At 47.7% G+C, this 18,235-nt stretch overlaps 26 non-coding genes and 11 pseudogenes across 26 annotated transcripts; all 37 read left to right on the forward strand.

The window, feature by feature from the left end:
* The first annotated feature begins 320 nt into the window (after positions 1-320).
* LOC141023739 (5S ribosomal RNA) lies at positions 321-439 on the forward strand. The gene has a single exon (XR_012185337.1). It is a non-coding gene; the product is annotated as a 5S ribosomal RNA (ribosomal RNA).
* Positions 440-810: 371 nt separating this feature from the next.
* LOC141024371 (5S ribosomal RNA) lies at positions 811-929 on the forward strand. Its single transcript, XR_012185968.1, has one exon. It is a non-coding gene; the product is annotated as a 5S ribosomal RNA (ribosomal RNA).
* A 371-nt stretch (positions 930-1,300) lies between these two features.
* On the forward strand, positions 1,301-1,406 carry LOC141024634 (5S ribosomal RNA; annotated as a pseudogene).
* Positions 1,407-1,777: 371 nt separating this feature from the next.
* Positions 1,778-1,896, forward strand: LOC141024217 (5S ribosomal RNA). Its single transcript, XR_012185815.1, has one exon. It is a non-coding gene; the product is annotated as a 5S ribosomal RNA (ribosomal RNA).
* A 372-nt stretch (positions 1,897-2,268) lies between these two features.
* Positions 2,269-2,387, forward strand: LOC141023667 (5S ribosomal RNA). The gene has a single exon (XR_012185266.1). It is a non-coding gene; the product is annotated as a 5S ribosomal RNA (ribosomal RNA).
* A 370-nt stretch (positions 2,388-2,757) lies between these two features.
* Positions 2,758-2,876, forward strand: LOC141023740 (5S ribosomal RNA). The gene has a single exon (XR_012185338.1). It is a non-coding gene; the product is annotated as a 5S ribosomal RNA (ribosomal RNA).
* Positions 2,877-3,248: 372 nt separating this feature from the next.
* On the forward strand, positions 3,249-3,354 carry LOC141024640 (5S ribosomal RNA; annotated as a pseudogene).
* A 371-nt stretch (positions 3,355-3,725) lies between these two features.
* Positions 3,726-3,844, forward strand: LOC141023618 (5S ribosomal RNA). Its single transcript, XR_012185218.1, has one exon. It is a non-coding gene; the product is annotated as a 5S ribosomal RNA (ribosomal RNA).
* A 367-nt stretch (positions 3,845-4,211) lies between these two features.
* Positions 4,212-4,317, forward strand: LOC141024576 (5S ribosomal RNA; annotated as a pseudogene).
* Positions 4,318-4,688: 371 nt separating this feature from the next.
* On the forward strand, positions 4,689-4,807 carry LOC141025013 (5S ribosomal RNA). Its single transcript, XR_012186510.1, has one exon. It is a non-coding gene; the product is annotated as a 5S ribosomal RNA (ribosomal RNA).
* A 374-nt stretch (positions 4,808-5,181) lies between these two features.
* On the forward strand, positions 5,182-5,300 carry LOC141023741 (5S ribosomal RNA). The gene has a single exon (XR_012185339.1). It is a non-coding gene; the product is annotated as a 5S ribosomal RNA (ribosomal RNA).
* A 370-nt stretch (positions 5,301-5,670) lies between these two features.
* Positions 5,671-5,776, forward strand: LOC141024577 (5S ribosomal RNA; annotated as a pseudogene).
* Positions 5,777-6,147: 371 nt separating this feature from the next.
* On the forward strand, positions 6,148-6,266 carry LOC141025014 (5S ribosomal RNA). The gene has a single exon (XR_012186511.1). It is a non-coding gene; the product is annotated as a 5S ribosomal RNA (ribosomal RNA).
* A 375-nt stretch (positions 6,267-6,641) lies between these two features.
* LOC141025108 (5S ribosomal RNA) lies at positions 6,642-6,760 on the forward strand. Its single transcript, XR_012186605.1, has one exon. It is a non-coding gene; the product is annotated as a 5S ribosomal RNA (ribosomal RNA).
* A 370-nt stretch (positions 6,761-7,130) lies between these two features.
* LOC141025161 (5S ribosomal RNA) lies at positions 7,131-7,249 on the forward strand. Its single transcript, XR_012186659.1, has one exon. It is a non-coding gene; the product is annotated as a 5S ribosomal RNA (ribosomal RNA).
* A 370-nt stretch (positions 7,250-7,619) lies between these two features.
* On the forward strand, positions 7,620-7,738 carry LOC141025073 (5S ribosomal RNA). The gene has a single exon (XR_012186570.1). It is a non-coding gene; the product is annotated as a 5S ribosomal RNA (ribosomal RNA).
* Positions 7,739-8,111: 373 nt separating this feature from the next.
* Positions 8,112-8,230, forward strand: LOC141024273 (5S ribosomal RNA). Its single transcript, XR_012185870.1, has one exon. It is a non-coding gene; the product is annotated as a 5S ribosomal RNA (ribosomal RNA).
* A 371-nt stretch (positions 8,231-8,601) lies between these two features.
* Positions 8,602-8,720, forward strand: LOC141024036 (5S ribosomal RNA). The gene has a single exon (XR_012185634.1). It is a non-coding gene; the product is annotated as a 5S ribosomal RNA (ribosomal RNA).
* Positions 8,721-9,093: 373 nt separating this feature from the next.
* On the forward strand, positions 9,094-9,199 carry LOC141024636 (5S ribosomal RNA; annotated as a pseudogene).
* A 373-nt stretch (positions 9,200-9,572) lies between these two features.
* Positions 9,573-9,691, forward strand: LOC141024228 (5S ribosomal RNA). The gene has a single exon (XR_012185826.1). It is a non-coding gene; the product is annotated as a 5S ribosomal RNA (ribosomal RNA).
* Positions 9,692-10,062: 371 nt separating this feature from the next.
* Positions 10,063-10,181, forward strand: LOC141023668 (5S ribosomal RNA). The gene has a single exon (XR_012185267.1). It is a non-coding gene; the product is annotated as a 5S ribosomal RNA (ribosomal RNA).
* Positions 10,182-10,553: 372 nt separating this feature from the next.
* Positions 10,554-10,672, forward strand: LOC141023742 (5S ribosomal RNA). Its single transcript, XR_012185340.1, has one exon. It is a non-coding gene; the product is annotated as a 5S ribosomal RNA (ribosomal RNA).
* A 371-nt stretch (positions 10,673-11,043) lies between these two features.
* On the forward strand, positions 11,044-11,149 carry LOC141024637 (5S ribosomal RNA; annotated as a pseudogene).
* A 372-nt stretch (positions 11,150-11,521) lies between these two features.
* LOC141023619 (5S ribosomal RNA) lies at positions 11,522-11,640 on the forward strand. Its single transcript, XR_012185219.1, has one exon. It is a non-coding gene; the product is annotated as a 5S ribosomal RNA (ribosomal RNA).
* A 369-nt stretch (positions 11,641-12,009) lies between these two features.
* LOC141024578 (5S ribosomal RNA) lies at positions 12,010-12,115 on the forward strand (annotated as a pseudogene).
* Positions 12,116-12,487: 372 nt separating this feature from the next.
* LOC141024579 (5S ribosomal RNA) lies at positions 12,488-12,593 on the forward strand (annotated as a pseudogene).
* A 375-nt stretch (positions 12,594-12,968) lies between these two features.
* On the forward strand, positions 12,969-13,087 carry LOC141025015 (5S ribosomal RNA). The gene has a single exon (XR_012186512.1). It is a non-coding gene; the product is annotated as a 5S ribosomal RNA (ribosomal RNA).
* A 369-nt stretch (positions 13,088-13,456) lies between these two features.
* On the forward strand, positions 13,457-13,575 carry LOC141024409 (5S ribosomal RNA). Its single transcript, XR_012186005.1, has one exon. It is a non-coding gene; the product is annotated as a 5S ribosomal RNA (ribosomal RNA).
* Positions 13,576-13,945: 370 nt separating this feature from the next.
* LOC141024031 (5S ribosomal RNA) lies at positions 13,946-14,064 on the forward strand. The gene has a single exon (XR_012185629.1). It is a non-coding gene; the product is annotated as a 5S ribosomal RNA (ribosomal RNA).
* Positions 14,065-14,434: 370 nt separating this feature from the next.
* Positions 14,435-14,553, forward strand: LOC141025016 (5S ribosomal RNA). Its single transcript, XR_012186513.1, has one exon. It is a non-coding gene; the product is annotated as a 5S ribosomal RNA (ribosomal RNA).
* A 373-nt stretch (positions 14,554-14,926) lies between these two features.
* LOC141023743 (5S ribosomal RNA) lies at positions 14,927-15,045 on the forward strand. Its single transcript, XR_012185341.1, has one exon. It is a non-coding gene; the product is annotated as a 5S ribosomal RNA (ribosomal RNA).
* Positions 15,046-15,412: 367 nt separating this feature from the next.
* On the forward strand, positions 15,413-15,518 carry LOC141024580 (5S ribosomal RNA; annotated as a pseudogene).
* A 370-nt stretch (positions 15,519-15,888) lies between these two features.
* LOC141025018 (5S ribosomal RNA) lies at positions 15,889-16,007 on the forward strand. Its single transcript, XR_012186515.1, has one exon. It is a non-coding gene; the product is annotated as a 5S ribosomal RNA (ribosomal RNA).
* Positions 16,008-16,377: 370 nt separating this feature from the next.
* LOC141024581 (5S ribosomal RNA) lies at positions 16,378-16,483 on the forward strand (annotated as a pseudogene).
* Positions 16,484-16,854: 371 nt separating this feature from the next.
* Positions 16,855-16,973, forward strand: LOC141025019 (5S ribosomal RNA). The gene has a single exon (XR_012186516.1). It is a non-coding gene; the product is annotated as a 5S ribosomal RNA (ribosomal RNA).
* A 374-nt stretch (positions 16,974-17,347) lies between these two features.
* Positions 17,348-17,465, forward strand: LOC141024431 (5S ribosomal RNA). Its single transcript, XR_012186027.1, has one exon. It is a non-coding gene; the product is annotated as a 5S ribosomal RNA (ribosomal RNA).
* Positions 17,466-17,835: 370 nt separating this feature from the next.
* On the forward strand, positions 17,836-17,941 carry LOC141024627 (5S ribosomal RNA; annotated as a pseudogene).
* Positions 17,942-18,235: the final 294 nt, after the last annotated feature.

Here is an 18,235-nt window from a genome sequence, read left to right on the forward strand (position 1 = left end):
TATATTAACCCCGTTATATTATTTTTGACATTTGCGATATGTTTTAGCTCGCTGCTCATTGGTCACGCGTCTAGAGGCGGCTTTGTGGCGCGAGGAGCGCGTTCTGAAAGGGGTAAAAAAATACGTGTTGCTGCGGTATAGAGGGAGGGGTGGAAACCGTGGTAAACTCGTCTCCGTGATTGAGGGGGGGGGAGTAAGTAGTATATATAGGGCATTATCCATTATTAGGCAACGGTTGTAATGGTAGTAAGAATGACAATCATCTTTGCAGTGGACCTGGGAGTGGCAAGCATAAGGGACGAAGGCGGGGGTAACATGTCGGATGCGATCATACCAGCACTAAAGCACCGGATCCCATCAGAACTCCGTAGTTAAGCGTGCTTGGGCGAGAGTAGCACTAGGATGGGTGACCTCCTGGGAAGTCCTCGTGTTGCATTCCCTTTTTAATTATTTTTTGCGGCTCGTGACAAACATATCGCATGTGCGCGATATATATTAACCCCATTATATTATTTTTGACATTTGCGATATGTTTTAGCTCGCAGCTCATTGGTCACGCGTCTAGAGGCGGCTTTGTGGCGCGAGGAGCGCGTTCTGAAAGGGGTAAAAAATACGTGTTGCTGCGGTATAGAGGGAGGGGTGGAAACCGTGGTAAACTCGTCTCCGTGTTTGAGGGGGGGGGAGTAAGTAGTATATATAGGGCATTATCCATTATTAGGCAACGGTTGTAATGGTAGTAAGAATGACAATCATCTTTGCAGTGGACCTGGGAGTGGCAAGCATAAGGGACGAAGGCGGGGGTAACATGTCGGATGCGATCATAGCAGCACTAAAGCACCGGATCCCATCAGAACTCCGTAGTTAAGCGTGCTTGGGCTAGAGTAGTACTAGGATGGGTGACCTCCTGGGCAGTCCTCGTGTTGCATTCCCTTTTTAATTATTTTTTGCGGCTCGTGACAAACATATCGCATGTGAGCGATATATATTAACCCCGTTATATTATTTTTGACATTTGCGATATGTTTTAGCTCGCAGCTCATTGGTCACGCGTCTAGAGGCGGCTTTGTGGCGCGAGGAGCGCGTTCTGGAAGGGGTAAAAAATACGTGTTGCTGCGGTATAGAGGGAGGGGTGGAAACCGTGGTAAACTCGTCTCCGTGTTTGAGGGGGGGGGAGTAAGTAGTATATATAGGGCATTATCCATCATTAGGCAACGGTTGTAATGGTAGTAAGAATGACAATCATCTTTGCAGTGGACCTGGGAGTGGCAAGCATAAGGGACGAAGGCGGGGGTAACATGTGGGATGCGATCATAGCAGCACTAAAGCACCGGATCCCATCAGAACTCCGAAGTTATGGGTGCTTGGGCGAGAGTAGTACTAGGATGGGTGACCTCGTGTTGCATTCCCTTTTTAATTATTTTTTGCGCCTCATGACAAACATATCGCATGTGCGCGATACATATTAACCCCGTTATATTATTTTTGACATTTGCGATTTGTTTTAGCTCGCTGCTCATTGGTCATGCGTCTAGAGGCGGCTTTGTGGCGCGAGGAGCGCGTTCTGAAAGGGGTAAAAAAATACGTGTTGCTGCGGTATAGAGGGAGGGGTGCAAACCATGGTAAACTCGTCTCCGTGTTTGAGGGGGGGGAGTAAGTAGTGTATATAGGGCATTATCCATTATTAGGCAACTGTTGTAATGGTAGTAAGAATGACAATCATCTTTGCAGTGGACCTGGGAGTGGCAAGCATAAGGGACGAAGGCGGGGCTAACATGTCGGATGTGATCATACCAGCACTAAAGCACCGGATCCCATCAGAACTCCGAAGTTAAGCGTGCTTGGGCGAGAGTAGTACTAGGATGGGTGACCTCCTGGGAAGTCCTCGTGTTGCATTCCCTTTTTAATTATTTTTTGCGGCTCGTGACAAACATATCGCATGTGCGCGATATATATTAACCCCGTTATATTATTTTTGACATTTGCGATATGTTTTAGCTCGCTGCTCATTGGTCATGCGTCTAGAGGCGGCTTTGTGGCGCGAGGAGCGCGTTCTGAAAGGGGTAAAAAAATACGTGTTGCTGCGGTATAGTGGGAGGGGTGCAAACCGTGGTAAACTCGTCTCCGTGTTTGAGGGGGGGGGAGTAAGTAGTGTATATAGGGCATTATCCATTATTAGGCAACGGTTGTAATGGTAGTAAGAATGACAATCATCTTTGCAGTGGACCTGGGAGTGGCAAGCATAAGGGACGAAGGCGGGGCTAACATGTTGGATGCGATCATACCAGCACTAAAGCACCGGATCCCATCAGAACTCCGAAGTTAAGCATGCTTGGGCGAGAGTAGTACTAGGATGGGTGACCTCCTCGGAAGTCCTCGTGTTGCATTCCCTTTTTAATTATTTTTTGCGCCTCGTGACAAACATATCGCATGTGCGCGATATATATTAACCCCGTTATATTATTTTTGACATTTGCGATATGTTTTAGCTCGCTGCTCATTGGTCACGCGTCTAGAGGCGGCTTTGTGGCGCGAGGAGCGCGTTCTGAAAGGGGTAAAAAATACGTGTTGCTGCGGTATAGAGGGAGGGGTGGAAACCGTGGTAAACTCGTCTCCGTGATTGAGGGGGGGGAGTAAGTAGTATATATAGGGCATTATCCATTATTAGGCAACGGTTGTAATGGTAGTAAGAATGACAATCATCTTTGCAGTGGACCTGGGAGTGGCAAGCATAAGGGACGAAGGCGGGGGTAACATGTCGGATGCGATCATACCAGCACTAAAGCACCGGATCCCATCAGAACTCCGTAGTTAAGCGTGCTTGGGCGAGAGTAGCACTAGGATGGGTGACCTCCTGGGAAGTCCTCGTGTTGCATTCCCTTTTTAATTATTTTTTGCGGCTCGTGACAAACATATCGCATGTGCGCGATATATATTAACCCCATTATATTATTTTTGACATTTGCGATATGTTTTAGCTCGCAGCTCATTGGTCACGCGTCTAGAGGCGGCTTTGTGGCGCGAGGAGCGCGTTCTGAAAGGGGTAAAAAATACGTGTTGCTGCAGTATAGAGGGAGGGGTGGAAACCGTGGTAAACTCGTCTCCGTGTTTGAGGGGGGGGGGAGTAAGTAGTATATATAGGGCATTATCCATTATTAGGCAACGGTTGTAATGGTAGTAAGAATGACAATCATCTTTGCAGTGGACCTGGGAGTGGCAAGCATAAGGGACGAAGGCGGGGGTAACATGTGGGATGCGATCATAGCAGCACTAAAGCACCGGATCCCATCAGAACTCCGAAGATAAGCGTGCTTGGGTGAGAGTAGTACTAGGATGGGTGACCTCGTGTTGCATTCCTTTTTAATTATTTTTTGTGGCTCGTGACAAACATATCGCATGTGCGCGATATATATTAACCCCGTTATATTATTTTTGACATTTGCGATATGTTTTAGCTCGCTGCTCATTGGTCATGCGTCTAGAGGCGGCTTTGTGGCGCGAGGAGCGCGTTCTGAAAGGGGTAAAAAAATACGTGTTGCTGCGGTATAGAGGGAGGGGTGCAAACCGTGGTAAACTCGTCTCCGTGTTTGAGGGGGGGGGAGAAAGTAGTGTATATAGGGCATTATCCATTATTAGGCAACGGTTGTAATGGTAGTAAGAATGACAATCATCTTTGCAGTGGACCTGGGAGTGGCAAGCATAAGGGACGAAGGCGGGGGTAACATGTTGGATGCGATCATACCAGCACTAAAGCACCGGATCCCATCAGAACTCCGAAGTTAAGCATGTTTGGGCGAGAGTAGTACTAGGATGGGTGACCTCCTGGGAAGTCCTCGTGTTGCATTCCCTTTTTAATTATTTTTTGCGCCTCGTGACAAACATATCGCATGCGCGATATATATTAACCCCGTTATATTATTTTTGACATTTGCGATATGTTTTAGCTCGCTGCTCATTGGTCACGCGTCTAGAGGCGGCTTTGTGGCGCGAGGAGCGCGTTCTGAAAGGGGTAAAAAATACGTGTTGCTGCGGTATAGAGGGAGGGGTGGAAACCGTGGTAAACTCGTCTCCGTGTTTGAGGGGGGGAGTAAGTAGTATATATAGGGCATTATCCATCATTAGGCAACGGTTGTAATGGTAGTAAGAATGACAATCATCTTTGAAGTGGACCTGGGAGTGGCAAGCATAAGGGACGAAGGCGGGGGTAACATGTGGGATGCGATCATAGCAGCACTAAAGCACCGGATCCCATCAGAACTCCGAAGTTAAGCGTGCTTGGGTGAGAGTAGTACTAGGATGGGTGACCTCGTGTTGCATTCCCTTTTTAATTATTTTTTGCGCCTCGTGACAAACATATCGCATGTGCGCGATATATATTAACCCCGTTATATTATTTTTGACATTTGCGATATGTTTTAGCTCGCTGCTCATTGGTCATGCGTCTAGAGGCGGCTTTGTGGCGCGAGGAGCGCGTTCTGAAAGGGGTAAAAAAATACGTGTTGCTGCGGTATAGAGGGAGGGGTGCAAACCGTGTTAAACTCGTCTCCTTGTTTGAGGGGGGGGAGTAAGTAGTGTATATAGGGCATTATCCATTATTAGGCAACGGTTGTAATGGTAGTAAGAATGACAATCATCTTTGCAGTGGACCTGGGAGTGGCAAGCATAAGGGACGAAGGCGGGGCTAACATGTTGGATGCGATCATACCAGCACTAAAGCACCGGATCCCATCAGAACTCCGAAGTTAAGCATGCTTGGGCGAGAGTAGTACTAGGATGGGTGACCTCCTGGGAAGTCCTCGTGTTGCATTCCCTTTTTAATTATTTTTTGCGCCTCGTGACAAACATATCGCATGTGCACGATATATATTAACCCCGTTATATTATTTTTGACATTTGCGATATGTTTTAGCTCGCTGCTCATTGGTCACGCGTCTAGAGGCGGCTTTGTGGCGCGAGGAGCGCGTTCTGAAAGGGGTAAAAAAATACGTGTTGCTGCGGTATAGAGGGAGGGGTGGAAACCGTGGTAAACTCGTCTCCGTGTTTGAGGGGGGGGGGGAGTAAGTAGTATATATAGGGCATTATCCATTATTAGGCAACGGTTGTAATGGTAGTAAGAATGACAATCATCTTTGCAGTGGACCTGGGAGTGGCAAGCATAAGGGACGAAGGCGGGGGTAACATGTCGGATGCGATCATACCAGCACTAAAGCACCGGATCCCATCAGAACTCCGTAGTTAAGCGTGCTTGGGCGAGAGTAGCACTAGGATGGGTGACCTCCTGGGAAGTCCTCGTGTTGCATTCCCTTTTTAATTATTTTTTGCGGCTCGTGACAAACATATCGCATGTGCGCGATATATATTAACCCCATTATATTATTTTTGACATTTGCGATATGTTTTAGCTCGCAGCTCATTGGTCACGTGTCCAGAGGCGGCTTTGTGGCGCGAGGAGCGCGTTCTGAAAGGGGTAAAAATACGTGTTGCTGCGGTATAGAGGGAGGGGTGGAAACCGTGGTAAACTCGTCTCCGTGTTTGGGGGGGGGGGAGTAAGTAGTATATATAGGGCATTATCCATTATTAGGCAACGGTTGTAATGGTAGTAAGAATGACAATCATCTTTGCAGTGGACCTGGGAGTGGCAAGCATAAGGGACGAAGGCGGGGGTAACATGTGGGATGCGATCATAGCAGCACTAAAGCACCGGATCCCATCAGAACTCCGAAGTTAAGCGTGCTTGGGTGAGAGTAGTACTAGGATGGGTGACCTCGTGTTGCATTCCCTTTTTAATTATTTTTTGCGCCTCGTGACAAACATATCGCATGTGCGCGATATATATTAACCCCGTTATATTATTTTTGACATTTGCGATATGTTTTAGCTCGCTGCTCATTGGTCATGCGTCTAGAGGCGGCTTTGTGGCGCGAGGAGCGCGTTCTGAAAGGGGTAAAAAAATACGTGTTGCTGCGGTATAGAGGGAGGGGTGCAAACCGTGTTAAACTCGTCTCCGTGTTTGAGGGGGGGGACTAAGTAGTGTATATAGGGCATTATCCATTATTAGGCAACGGTTGTAATGGTAGTAAGAATGACAATCATCTTTGCAGTGGACCTGGGAGTGGCAAGCATAAGGGACGAAGGCGGGGCTAACATGTTGGATGCGATCATACCAGCACTAAAGCACCGGATCCCATCAGAACTCCGAAGTTAAGCATGCTTGGGCGAGAGTAGTACTAGGATGGGTGACCTCCTGGGAAGTCCTCGTGTTGCATTCCCTTTTTAATTATTTTTTGCGCCTCGTGACAAACATATCGCATGTGCACGATATATATTAACCCCGTTATATTATTTTTGACATTTGCGATATGTTTTAGCTCGCTGCTCATTGGTCACGCGTCTAGAGGCGGCTTTGTGGCGCGAGGAGCGCGTTCTGAAAGGGGTCAAAAAATACGTGTTGCTGCGGTATAGAGGGAGGGGTGGAAACCGTGGTAAACTCGTCTCCGTGTTTGAGGGGGGGGGGGGAGTAAGTAGTATATATAGGGCATTATCCATTATTAGGCAACGGTTGTAATGGTAGTAAGAATGACAATCATCTTTGCAGTGGACCTGGGAGTGGCAAGCATAAGGGACGAAGGCGGGGGTAACATGTTGGATGCGATCATACCAGCACTAAATCACCGGATCCCATCAGAACTCCGAAGTTAAGCGTGCTTGGGCGAGAGTAGTACTAGGTTGGGTGACCTCCTGGGAAGTCCTCGTGTTGCATTCCCTTTTTAATTATTTTTTGCGCCTCGTGACAAACATATCGCATGTGCGCGATATATATTAAGCCCGTTATATTATTTTTGACATTTGCGATATGTTTTCGCTCGCTGCTCATTGGTCACGCGTCTAGAGGCGGCTTTGTGGCGCGAGGAGCGCGTTCTGAAAGGGGTAAAAAAATACGTGTTGCTGCGGTATAGAGGGAGGGGTGGAAACCGTGGTAAACTCGTCTCCGTGTTTGAGGGGGGGAGTAAGTAGTATATATAGGGCATTATCCATTATTAGGCAACGGTTGTAATGGTAGTAAGAATGACAATCATCTTTGCAGTGGACCTGGGAGTGGCAAGCATAAGGGACGAAGGCGGGGGTAACATGTCGGATGCGATCATACCAGCACTAAAGCACCGGATCCCATCAGAACTCCGAAGTTAAGCGTGCTTGGGCGAGAGTAGTACTAGGATGGGTGACCTCCTGGAAAATCCTCGTGTTGCATTCCCTTTTTAATTATTTTTTGCGCCTCGTGACAAACATATCGCATGTGCGCGATATATATTAACCCCGTTATATTATTTTTGACATTTGCGATATGTTTGAGCTCGCTGCTCATTGGTCACGCGTCTATATGCGGCTTTGTGGCGCGAGGAGCGCGTTCTGAAAGGGGTAAAAAAATACGTGTTGCTGCGGTATAGAGGGAGGGGTGGAAACCGTGGTAAACTCGTCTCCGTGTTTGAGGGGGGGAGTAAGTAGTATATATAGGGCATTATCCATTATTAGGCAATGGTTGTAATGGTAGTAAGAATGACAATCATCTTTGCAGTGGACCTGGGAGTGGCAAGCATAAGGGACGAAGGCGGGGGTAACATGTCGGATGCGATCATACCAGCACTAAAGCACCGGATCCCATCAGAACTCCGAAGTTAAGCGTGCTTGGGCGAGAGTAGTACTAGGATGGGTGACCTCCTGGAAAGTCCTCGTGTTGCATTCCCTTTTTAATTATTTTTTTGCGCCTCGTGACAAACATATCGCATGTGCGCGATATATATTAACCCCGTTATATTATTTTTGACATTTGCGATATGTTTTAGCTCGCTGCTCATTGGCACGCGTCTAGAGGCGGCTTTGTGGCGCGAGGAGCGCGTTCTGAAAGGGGTAAAAAAAATACGTGTTGCTGCGGTATAGAGGGTGGGGTGGAAACCGTGGTAAACTCGTCTCCGTGTTAGAGGGGGGGGGAGTAAGTAGTATATATAGGGCATTATGCATTATTAGGCAACGGTTGTAATGGTAGTAAGAATGGCAATCATCTTTGCAGTGGACCTTGGTGTGGCAAGCATAAGGGACGAAGGCGGGGGTAACATGTAGGATGCGATCATACCAGCACTAAAGCACCGGATCCCATCAGAACTCCGAAGTTAAGCGTGCTTGGGCGAGAGTAGTACTAGAATGGGTGACCTCCTGGGAAGTCCTCGTGTTGCATTCCCTTTTTAATTATTTTTTGCGCGTCGTGACAAACATATCGCATGTGCGCGATATATATTAACCCCGTTATATTATTTTTGACATTTGCGATATGTTTTAGCTCGCTGCTCATTGGTCACGCGTCTAGAGGCGGCTTTGTGGCGCGAGGAGCGCGTTCTGAAAGGGGTAAAAAAATACGTGTTGCTGCGGTATAGAGGGAGGGGTGGAAACCGTGGTAAACTCGTCTCCGTGTTTGAGGGGGGGGAGTAAGTAGTATATATAGGGCATTATCCATTATTAGGCAACGGTTGTAATGGTAGTAAGAATGACAATCATCTTTGCAGTGGACCTGGGAGTGGCAAGCATAAGGGACGAAGGCGGGGGTAACATGTCGGATGCGATCATACCAGCACTAAAGCACCGGATCCCATCAGAACTCCGTAGTTAAGCGTGCTTGGGCTAGAGTAGTACTAGGATGGGTGACCTCCTGGGCAGTCCTCGTGTTGCATTCCCTTTTTAATTATTTTTTGCGGCTCGTGACAAACATATCGCATGTGAGCGATATATATTAACCCCGTTATATTATTTTTGACATTTGCGATATGTTTTAGCTCGCAGCTCATTGGTCACGCGTCTAGAGGCGGCTTTGTGGCGCGAGGAGCGCGTTCTGGAAGGGGTAAAAAATACGTGTTGCTGCGGTATAGAGGGAGGGGTGGAAACCGTGGTAAACTCGTCTCCGTGTTTGAGGGGGGGGGGGAGTAAGTAGTATATATAGGGCATTATCCATCATTAGGCAACGGTTGTAATGGTAGTAAGAATGACAATCATCTTTGCAGTGGACCTGGGAGTGGCAAGCATAAGGGACGAAGGCGGGGGTAACATGTGGGATGCGATCATAGCAGCACTAAAGCACCGGATCCCATCAGAACTCCGAAGTTATGGGTGCTTGGGCGAGAGTAGTACTAGGATGGGTGACCTCGTGTTGCATTCCGTTTTTAATTATTTTTTGCGCCTCATGACAAACATATCACATGTGCGCGATACATATTAACCCCGTTATATTATTTTTGACATTTGCGATTTGTTTTAGCTCGCTGCTCATTGGTCATGCGTCTAGAGGCGGCTTTGTGGCGCGAGGAGCGCGTTCTGAAAGGGGTAAAAAAATACGTGTTGCTGCGGTATAGAGGGAGGGGTGCAAACCATGGTAAACTCGTCTCCGTGTTTGAGGGGGGGGGGAGTAAGTAGTGTATATAGGGCATTATCCATTATTAGGCAACTGTTGTAATGGTAGTAAGAATGACAATCATCTTTGCAGTGGACCTGGGAGTGGCAAGCATAAGGGACGAAGGCGGGGCTAACATGTCGGATGTGATCATACCAGCACTAAAGCACCGGATCCCATCAGAACTCCGAAGTTAAGCGTGCTTGGGCGAGAGTAGTACTAGGATGGGTGACCTCCTGGGAAGTCCTCGTGTTGCATTCCCTTTTTAATTATTTTTTGCGGCTCGTGACAAACATATCGCATGTGCGCGATATATATTAACCCCGTTATATTATTTTTGACATTTGCGATATGTTTTAGCTCGCTGCTCATTGGTCATGCGTCTAGAGGCGGCTTTGTGGCGCGAGGAGCGCGTTCTGAAAGGGGTAAAAAAATACGTGTTGCTGCGGTATAGTGGGAGGGGTGCAAACCGTGGTAAACTCGTCTCCGTGTTTGAGGGGGGGGAGTAAGTAGTGTATATAGGGCATTATCCATTATTAGGCAACGGTTGTAATGGTAGTAAGAATGACAATCATCTTTGCAGTGGACCTGGGAGTGGCAAGCATAAGGGACGAAGGCGGGGCTAACATGTTGGATGCGATCATACCAGCACTAAAGCACCGGATCCCATCAGAACTCCGAAGTTAAGCATGCTTGGGCGAGAGTAGTACTAGGATGGGTGACCTCCTCGGAAGTCCTCGTGTTGCATTCCCTTTTTAATTATTTTTTGCGCCTCGTGACAAACATATCGCATGTGCGCGATATATATTAACCCCGTTATATTATTTTTGACATTTGCGATATGTTTTAGCTCGCTGCTCATTGGTCACGCGTCTAGAGGCGGCTTTGTGGCGCGAGGAGCGCGTTCTGAAAGGGGTAAAAAAATACGTGTTGCTGCGGTATAGAGGGAGGGGTGGAAACCGTGGTAAACTCGTCTCCGTGTTTGAGGGGGGGGGAGTAAGTAGTATATATAGGGCATTATCCATTATTAGGCAACGGTTGTAATGGTAGTAAGAATGACAATCATCTTTGCAGTGGACCTGGGAGTGGCAAGCATAAGGGACGAAGGCGGGGGTAACATGTCGGATGCGATCATACCAGCACTAAAGCACCGGATCCCATCAGAACTCCGTAGTTAAGCGTGCTTGGGCGAGAGTAGCACTAGGATGGGTGACCTCCTGGGAAGTCCTCGTGTTGCATTCCCTTTTTAATTATTTTTTGCGGCTCGTGACAAACATATCGCATGTGCGCGATATATATTAACCCCATTATATTATTTTTGACATTTGCGATATGTTTTAGCTCGCAGCTCATTGGTCACGCGTCTAGAGGCGGCTTTGTGGCGCGAGGAGCGCGTTCTGAAAGGGGTAAAAAATACGTGTTGCTGCAGTATAGAGGGAGGGGTGGAAACCGTGGTAAACTCGTCTCCGTGTTTGAGGGGGGGGGAGTAAGTAGTATATATAGGGCATTATCCATTATTAGGCAACGGTTGTAATGGTAGTAAGAATGACAATCATCTTTGCAGTGGACCTGGGAGTGGCAAGCATAAGGGACGAAGGAGGGGGTAACATGTGGGATGCGATCATAGCAGCACTAAAGCACCGGATCCCATCAGAACTCCGAAGATAAGCGTGCTTGGGTGAGAGTAGTACTAGGATGGGTGACCTCGTGTTGCATTCCCTTTTTAATTATTTTTTGCGGCTCGTGACAAACATATCGCATGTGCGCGATATATATTAACCCCGTTATATTATTTTTGACATTTGCGATATGTTTTAGCTCGCTGCTCATTGGTCATGCGTCTAGAGGCGGCTTTGTGGCGCGAGGAGCGCGTTCTGAAAGGGGTAAAAAAATACGTGTTGCTGCGGTATAGAGGGAGGGGTGCAAACCGTGGTAAACTCGTCTCCGTGTTTGAGGGGGGGGGAGAAAGTAGTGTATATAGGGCATTATCCATTATTAGGCAACGGTTGTAATGGTAGTAAGAATGACAATCATCTTTGCAGTGGACCTGGGAGTGGCAAGCATAAGGGACGAAGGCGGGGGTAACATGTTGGATGCGATCATACCAGCACTAAAGCACCGGATCCCATCAGAACTCCGAAGTTAAGCATGTTTGGGCGAGAGTAGTACTAGGATGGGTGACCTCCTGGGAAGTCCTCGTGTTGCATTCCCTTTTTAATTATTTTTTGCGCCTCGTGACAAACATATCGCATGTGCGCGATATATATTAACCCCGTTATATTATTTTTGACATTTGCGATATGTTTTAGCTCGCTGCTCATTGGTCACGCGTCTAGAGGCGGCTTTGTGGCGCGAGGAGCGCGTTCTGAAAGGGGTAAAAAATACGTGTTGCTGCGGTATAGAGGGAGGGGTGGAAACCGTGGTAAACTCGTCTCCGTGTTTGAGGGGGGGAGTAAGTAGTATATATAGGGCATTATCCATCATTAGGCAACGGTTGTAATGGTAGTAAGAATGACAATCATCTTTGAAGTGGACCTGGGAGTGGCAAGCATAAGGGACGAAGGCGGGGGTAACATGTGGGATGCGATCATAGCAGCACTAAAGCACCGGATCCCATCAGAACTCCGAAGTTAAGCGTGCTTGGGTGAGAGTAGTACTAGGATGGGTGACCTCGTGTTGCATTCCCTTTTTAATTATTTTTTGCGCCTCGTGACAAACATATCGCATGTGCGCGATATATATTAACCCCGTTATATTATTTTTGACATTTGCGATATGTTTTAGCTCGCTGCTCATTGGTCATGCGTCGAGAGGCGGCTTTGTGGCGCGAGGAGCGCGTTCTGAAAGGGGTAAAAAATACGTGTTGCTGCGATATAGAGGGAGGGGTGGAAACCGTGGTAAACTCGTCTCCGTGTTTGAGGGGGGGGGGAGTAAGTAGTATATATAGGGCATTATCCATTATTAGGCAACGGTTGTAATGGTAGTAAGAATGACAATCATCTTTGCAGTGGACCTGGGAGAGGCAAGCATAAGGGACGAAGGCGGGGGTAACATGTGGGATGCGATCATAGCAGCACTAAAGCACCGGATCCCATCAGAACTCCGAAGTTAAGCGTGCTTGGGTGAGAGTAGTACTAGGATGGGTGACCTCGTGTTGCATTCCCTTTTTAATTATTTTTTGCGCCTCGTGACAAACATATCGCATGTGCGCGATATATATTAACCCCGTTATATTATTTTTGACATTTGCGATATGTTTTAGCTCGCTGCTCATTGGTCATGCGTCTAGAAGCGGCTTTGTGGCGCGAGGAGCACGTTCTGAAAGGGGTAAAAAAATACGTGTTGCTGCGGTATAGAGGGAGGGGTGCAAACCGTGGTAAACTCGTCTCCGTGTTTGAGGGGGGGGGGGGAGTAAGTAGTGTATATAGGGCATTATCCATTATTAGGCAACGGTTGTAATGGTAGTAAGACTGACAATCATCTTTGCAGTGGACCTGGGAGTGGCAAGCATAAGGGACGAAGGCGGGGGTAACATGTTGGATGCGATCATACCAGCACTAAAGCACCGGATCCCATCAGAACTCCGAAGTTAAGCATGCTTGGGCGAGAGTAGTACTAGGATGGGTGACCTCCTGGGAAGTCCTCGTGTTGCATTCCCTTTTTAATTATTTTTTGCGCCTCGTGACAAACATATCGCATGTGCGCGATATATATTAACCCCGTTATATTATTTTTGACATTTGCGATATGTTTTAGCTCGCTGCTCATTGGTCACGCGTCTAGAGGCGGCTTTGTGGCGCGAGGAGCGCGTTCTGAAAGGGGTAAAAAAATACGTGTTGCTGCGGTATAGAGGGAGGGGTGGAAACCGTGGTAAACTCGTCTCCGTGTTTGAGGGGGGGAGTAAGTAGTATATATAGGGCATTATCCATTATTAGGCAACGGTTGTAATGGTAGTAAGAATGACAATCATCTTTGCAGTGGACCTGGGAGTGGCAAGCATAAGGGACGAAGGCGGGGCTAACAGTAGGATGCGATCATACCAGCACTAAAGCACCGGATCCCATCAGAACTCCGTAGTTAAGCGTGCTTGGGCGAGAGTAGTACTAGGATGGGTGACCTCCTGGGAAGTCCTCGTGTTGCATTCCTTTTTAATTATTTTTTGCGCGTCGTGACAAACATATCGCATGTGCGCGATATATATTAACCCCGTTATATTATTTTTGACATTTGCGATATGTTTTAGCTCGCTGCTCATTGGTCACGCGTCTAGAGGCGGCTTTGTGGCGCGAGGAGCGCGTTCTGAAAGGGGTAGAAAAATACGTGTTGCTGCGGTATAGAGGGAGGGGTGGAAACCGTGGTAAACTCGTCTCCGTGTTTGAGGGGGGGGAGTAAGTAGTATATATAGGGCATTATCCATTATTAGGCAACGGTTGTAATGGTAGTAAGAATGACAATCATCTTTGAAGTGGACCTGGGAGTGGCAAGCATAAGGGACGAAGGCGGGGGTATAATGTCGGATGCGATCATACCAGCACTAAAGCACCGGATCCCATCAGATCTCCGAAGTTAAGCGTGCTTGGGCGAGAGTAGTACTAGGATGGGTGACCTCCTGGGAAGTCCTCGTGTTGCATTCCCTTTTTAATTATTTTTTGCGCCTCGTGACAAACATATCGCATGTGCGCGATATATATTAACCCCGTTATATTATTTTTGACATTTGCGATATGTTTTAGCTCGCTGTTCATTGGCACGCGTCTAGAGGCGGCTTTGTGGCGCGAGGAGCGCGTTCTGAAAGGGGTAAAAAAATACGTGTTGCTGCGGTATAGAGGGAGGGGTGGAAACCGTGGTAAACTCGTCTCCGTGTTTGAGGGGGGGGAGTAAGTAGTATATATAGGGCATTATCCATTATTAGGCAACGGTTGTAATGGTAGTAAGAATGACAATCATCTTTGCAGTGGACCTGGGAGTGGTAAGCATAAGGGACGAAGGCGGGGGTAACATGTCGGATGCGATCATACCAGCACTAAAGCACCGGATCCCATCAGAACTCCGAAGTTAAGCATGCTTGGGCGAGAGTAGTACTAGGATGGGTGACCTCCTGGGAAGTCCTCGTGTTGCATTCCCTTTTTAATTATTTTTTGCGCCTCGTGACAAACATATCGCATGTGCGCGATATATATTAACCCCGTTATATTATTTTTGACATTTGCGATATGTTTTAGCTCGCTGCTCATTGGTCACGCGTCTAGAGGCGGCTTTGTGGCGCGAGGAGCGCGTTCTGAAAGGGGTAAAAAAATACGTGTTGCTGCGGTATAGAGGGAGGGGTGGAAACCGTGGTAAACTCGTCTCCGTGTTTGAGGGGGGGGGGAGTAAGTAGTATATATAGGGCATTATCCATTATTAGGCAACGGTTGTAATGGTAGTAAGAATGACAATCATCTTTGCAGTGGACCTGGGAGTGGCAAGCATAAGGGACGAAGGCGGGGGTAACATGTCGGATGCGATCATACCAGCACTAAAGCACCGGATCCCATCAGAACTCCGTAGTTAAGCGTGCTTGGGCGAGAGTAGCACTAGGATGGGTGACCTCCTGGGAAGTCCTCGTGTTGCATTCCCTTTTTAATTATTTTTTGCGGCTCGTGACAAACATATCGCATGTGCGCGATATATATTAACCCCATTATATTATTTTTGACATTTGCGATATGTTTTAGCTCGCAGCTCATTGGTCACGCGTCCAGAGGCGGCTTTGTGGCGCGAGGAGCGCGTTCTGAAAGGGGTAAAAATACGTGTTGCTGCGGTATAGAGGGAGGGGTGGAAACCGTGGTAAACTCGTCTCCGTGTTTGGGGGGGGAGTAAGTAGTATATATAGGGCATTATCCATTATTAGGCAACGGTTGTAATGGTAGTAAGAATGACAATCATCTTTGCAGTGGACCTGGGAGTGGCAAGCATAAGGGACGAAGGCGGGGGTAACATGTGGGATGCGATCATAGCAGCACTAAAGCACCGGATCCCATCAGAACTCCGAAGTTAAGCGTGCTTGGGTGAGAGTAGTACTAGGATGGGTGACCTCGTGTTGCATTCCCTTTTTAATTATTTTTTGCGCCTCGTGACAAACATATCGCATGTGCGCGATATATATTAACCCCGTTATATTATTTTTGACATTTGCGATATGTTTTAGCTCGCTGCTCATTGGTCATGCGTCTAGAGGCGGCTTTGTGGCGCGAGGAGCGCGTTCTGAAAGGGGTAAAAAAATACGTGTTGCTGCGGTATAGAGGGAGGGGTGGAAACCGTGGTAAACTCGTCTCCGTGTTTGAGGGGGGGGGGAGTAAGTAGTGTATATAGGGCATTATCCATTATTAGGCAACGGTTGTAATGGTAGTAAGAATGACAATCATCTTTGCAGTGGACCTGGGAGTGGCAAGCATAAGGGACGAAGGCGGGGACATGTCGGATGCGATCATACCAGCACTAAAGCACCGGATCCCATCAGAACTCCGAAGTTAAGCATGCTTGGGCGAGAGTAGTACTAGGATGGGTGACCTCCTGGGAAGTCCTCGTGTTGCATTCCCTTTTTAATTATTTTTTGCGCCTCGTGACAAACATATCGCATGTGCGCGATATATATTAACCCCATTATATTATTTTTGACATTTGCGATATGTTTTAGCTCGCAGCTCATTGGTCACGCGTCCAGAGGCGGCTTTGTGGCGCGAGGAGCGCGTTCTGAAAGGGGTAAAAATACGTGTTGCTGCGGTATGGAGGGAGGGGTGGAAACCGTGGTAAACTCGTCTCCGTGTTTGGGGGGGGGGGAGTAAGTAGTATATATAGGGCATTATCCATTATTAGGCAACGGTTGTAATGGTAGTAAGAATGACAATCATCTTTGCAGTGGACCTGGGAGTGGCAAGCATAAGGGACGAAGGCGGGGGTAACATGTGGGATGCGATCATAGCAGCACTAAAGCACCGGATCCCATCAGAACTCCGAAGTTAAGCGTGCTTGGGTGAGAGTAGTACTAGGATGGGTGACCTCGTGTTGCATTCCCTTTTTAATTATTTTTTGCGCCTCGTGACAAAAATATCGCATGTGCGCGATATATATTAACCCCGTTATATTATTTTTGACATTTGCGATATGTTTTAGCTCGCTGCTCATTGGTCATGCGTCTAAAGGCGGCTTTGTGGCGCGAGGAGCGCGTTCTGAAAGGGGTAAAAAAATACGTGTTGCTGCGGTATAGAGGGAGGGGTGCAAACCGTGTTAAACTCGTCTCCGTGTTTGAGGGGGGGGAGTAAGTAGTGTATATAGGGCATTATCCATTATTAGGCAACGGTTGTAATGGTAGTAAGAATGACAATCATCTTTGTAGTGGACCTGGGAGTGGCAAGCATAAGGGACGAAGGCGGGGCTAACATGTTGGATGCGATCATACCAGCACTAAAGCACCGGATCCCATCAGAACTCCGAAGTTAAGCATGCTTGGGCGAGAGTAGTACTAGGATGGGTGACCTCCTGGGAAGTCCTCGTGTTGCATTCCCTTTTTAATTATTTTTTGCGCCTCGTGACAAACATATCGCATGTGCACGATATATATTAACCCCGTTATATTATTTTTGACATTTGCGATATGTTTTAGCTCGCTGCTCATTGGTCACGCGTCTAGAGGCGGCTTTGTGGCGCGAGGAGCGCGTTCTGAAAGGGGTAAAAAAATACGTGTTGCTGCGGTATAGAGGGAGGGGTGGAAACCGTGGTAAACTCGTCTCCGTGTTTGAGGGGGGGGGGGAGTAAGTAGTATATATAGGGCATTATCCATTATTAGGCAACGGTTGTAATGGTAGTAAGAATGACAATCATCTTTGCAGTGGACCTGGGAGTGGCAAGCATAAGGGACGAAGGCGGGGGTAACATGTCGGATGCGATCATACCAGCACTAAAGCACCGGATCCCATCAGAACTCCGTAGTTAAGCGTGCTTGGCGAGAGTAGCACTAGGATGGGTGACCTCCTGGGAAGTCCTCGTGTTGCATTCCCTTTTTAATTATTTTTTGCGGCTCGTGACAAACATATCGCATGTGCGCGATATATATTAACCCCATTATATTATTTTTGACATTTGCGATATGTTTTAGCTCGCAGCTCATTGGTCACGCGTCCAGAGGCGGCTTTGTGGCGCGAGGAGCGCGTTCTGAAAGGGGTAAAAATACGTGTTGCTGCGGTATAGAGGGAGGGGTGGAAACCGTGGTAAACTCGTCTCCGTGTTTGGGGGGGGGGGAGTAAGTAGTATATATAGGGCATTATCCATTATTAGGCAACGGTTGTAATGGTAGTAAGAATGACAATCATCTTTGCGGTGGACCTGGGAGTGGCAAGCATAAGGGACGAAGGCGGGGGTAACATGTGGGATGCGATCATAGCAGCACTAAAGCACCGGATCCCATCAGAACTCCGAAGTTAAGCGTGCTTGGGTGAGAGTAGTACTAGGATGGGTGACCTTGTGTTGCATTCCCTTTTTAATTATTTTTTGCGCCTCGTGACAAACATATCGCATGTGCGCGATATATATTAACCCCGTTATATTATTTTTGACATTTGCGATATGTTTTAGCTCGCTGCTCATTAGTCATGCGTCTAGAGGCAGCTTTGTGGCGCGAGGAGCGCGTTCTGAAAGGGGTAAAAAAATACGTGTTGCTGCGGTATAGAGGGAGGGGTGCAAACCGTGGTAAACTCGTCTCCGTGTTTGAGGGGGGGGGGAGTAAGTAGTGTATATAGGGCATTATCCATTATTAGGCAACGGTTGTAA

Source organism: Aegilops tauschii, chromosome 5 (genome assembly GCF_002575655.3).
Source record: "Aegilops tauschii subsp. strangulata cultivar AL8/78 chromosome 5, Aet v6.0, whole genome shotgun sequence".
Taxonomy (NCBI): domain Eukaryota; kingdom Viridiplantae; phylum Streptophyta; class Magnoliopsida; order Poales; family Poaceae; genus Aegilops; species Aegilops tauschii.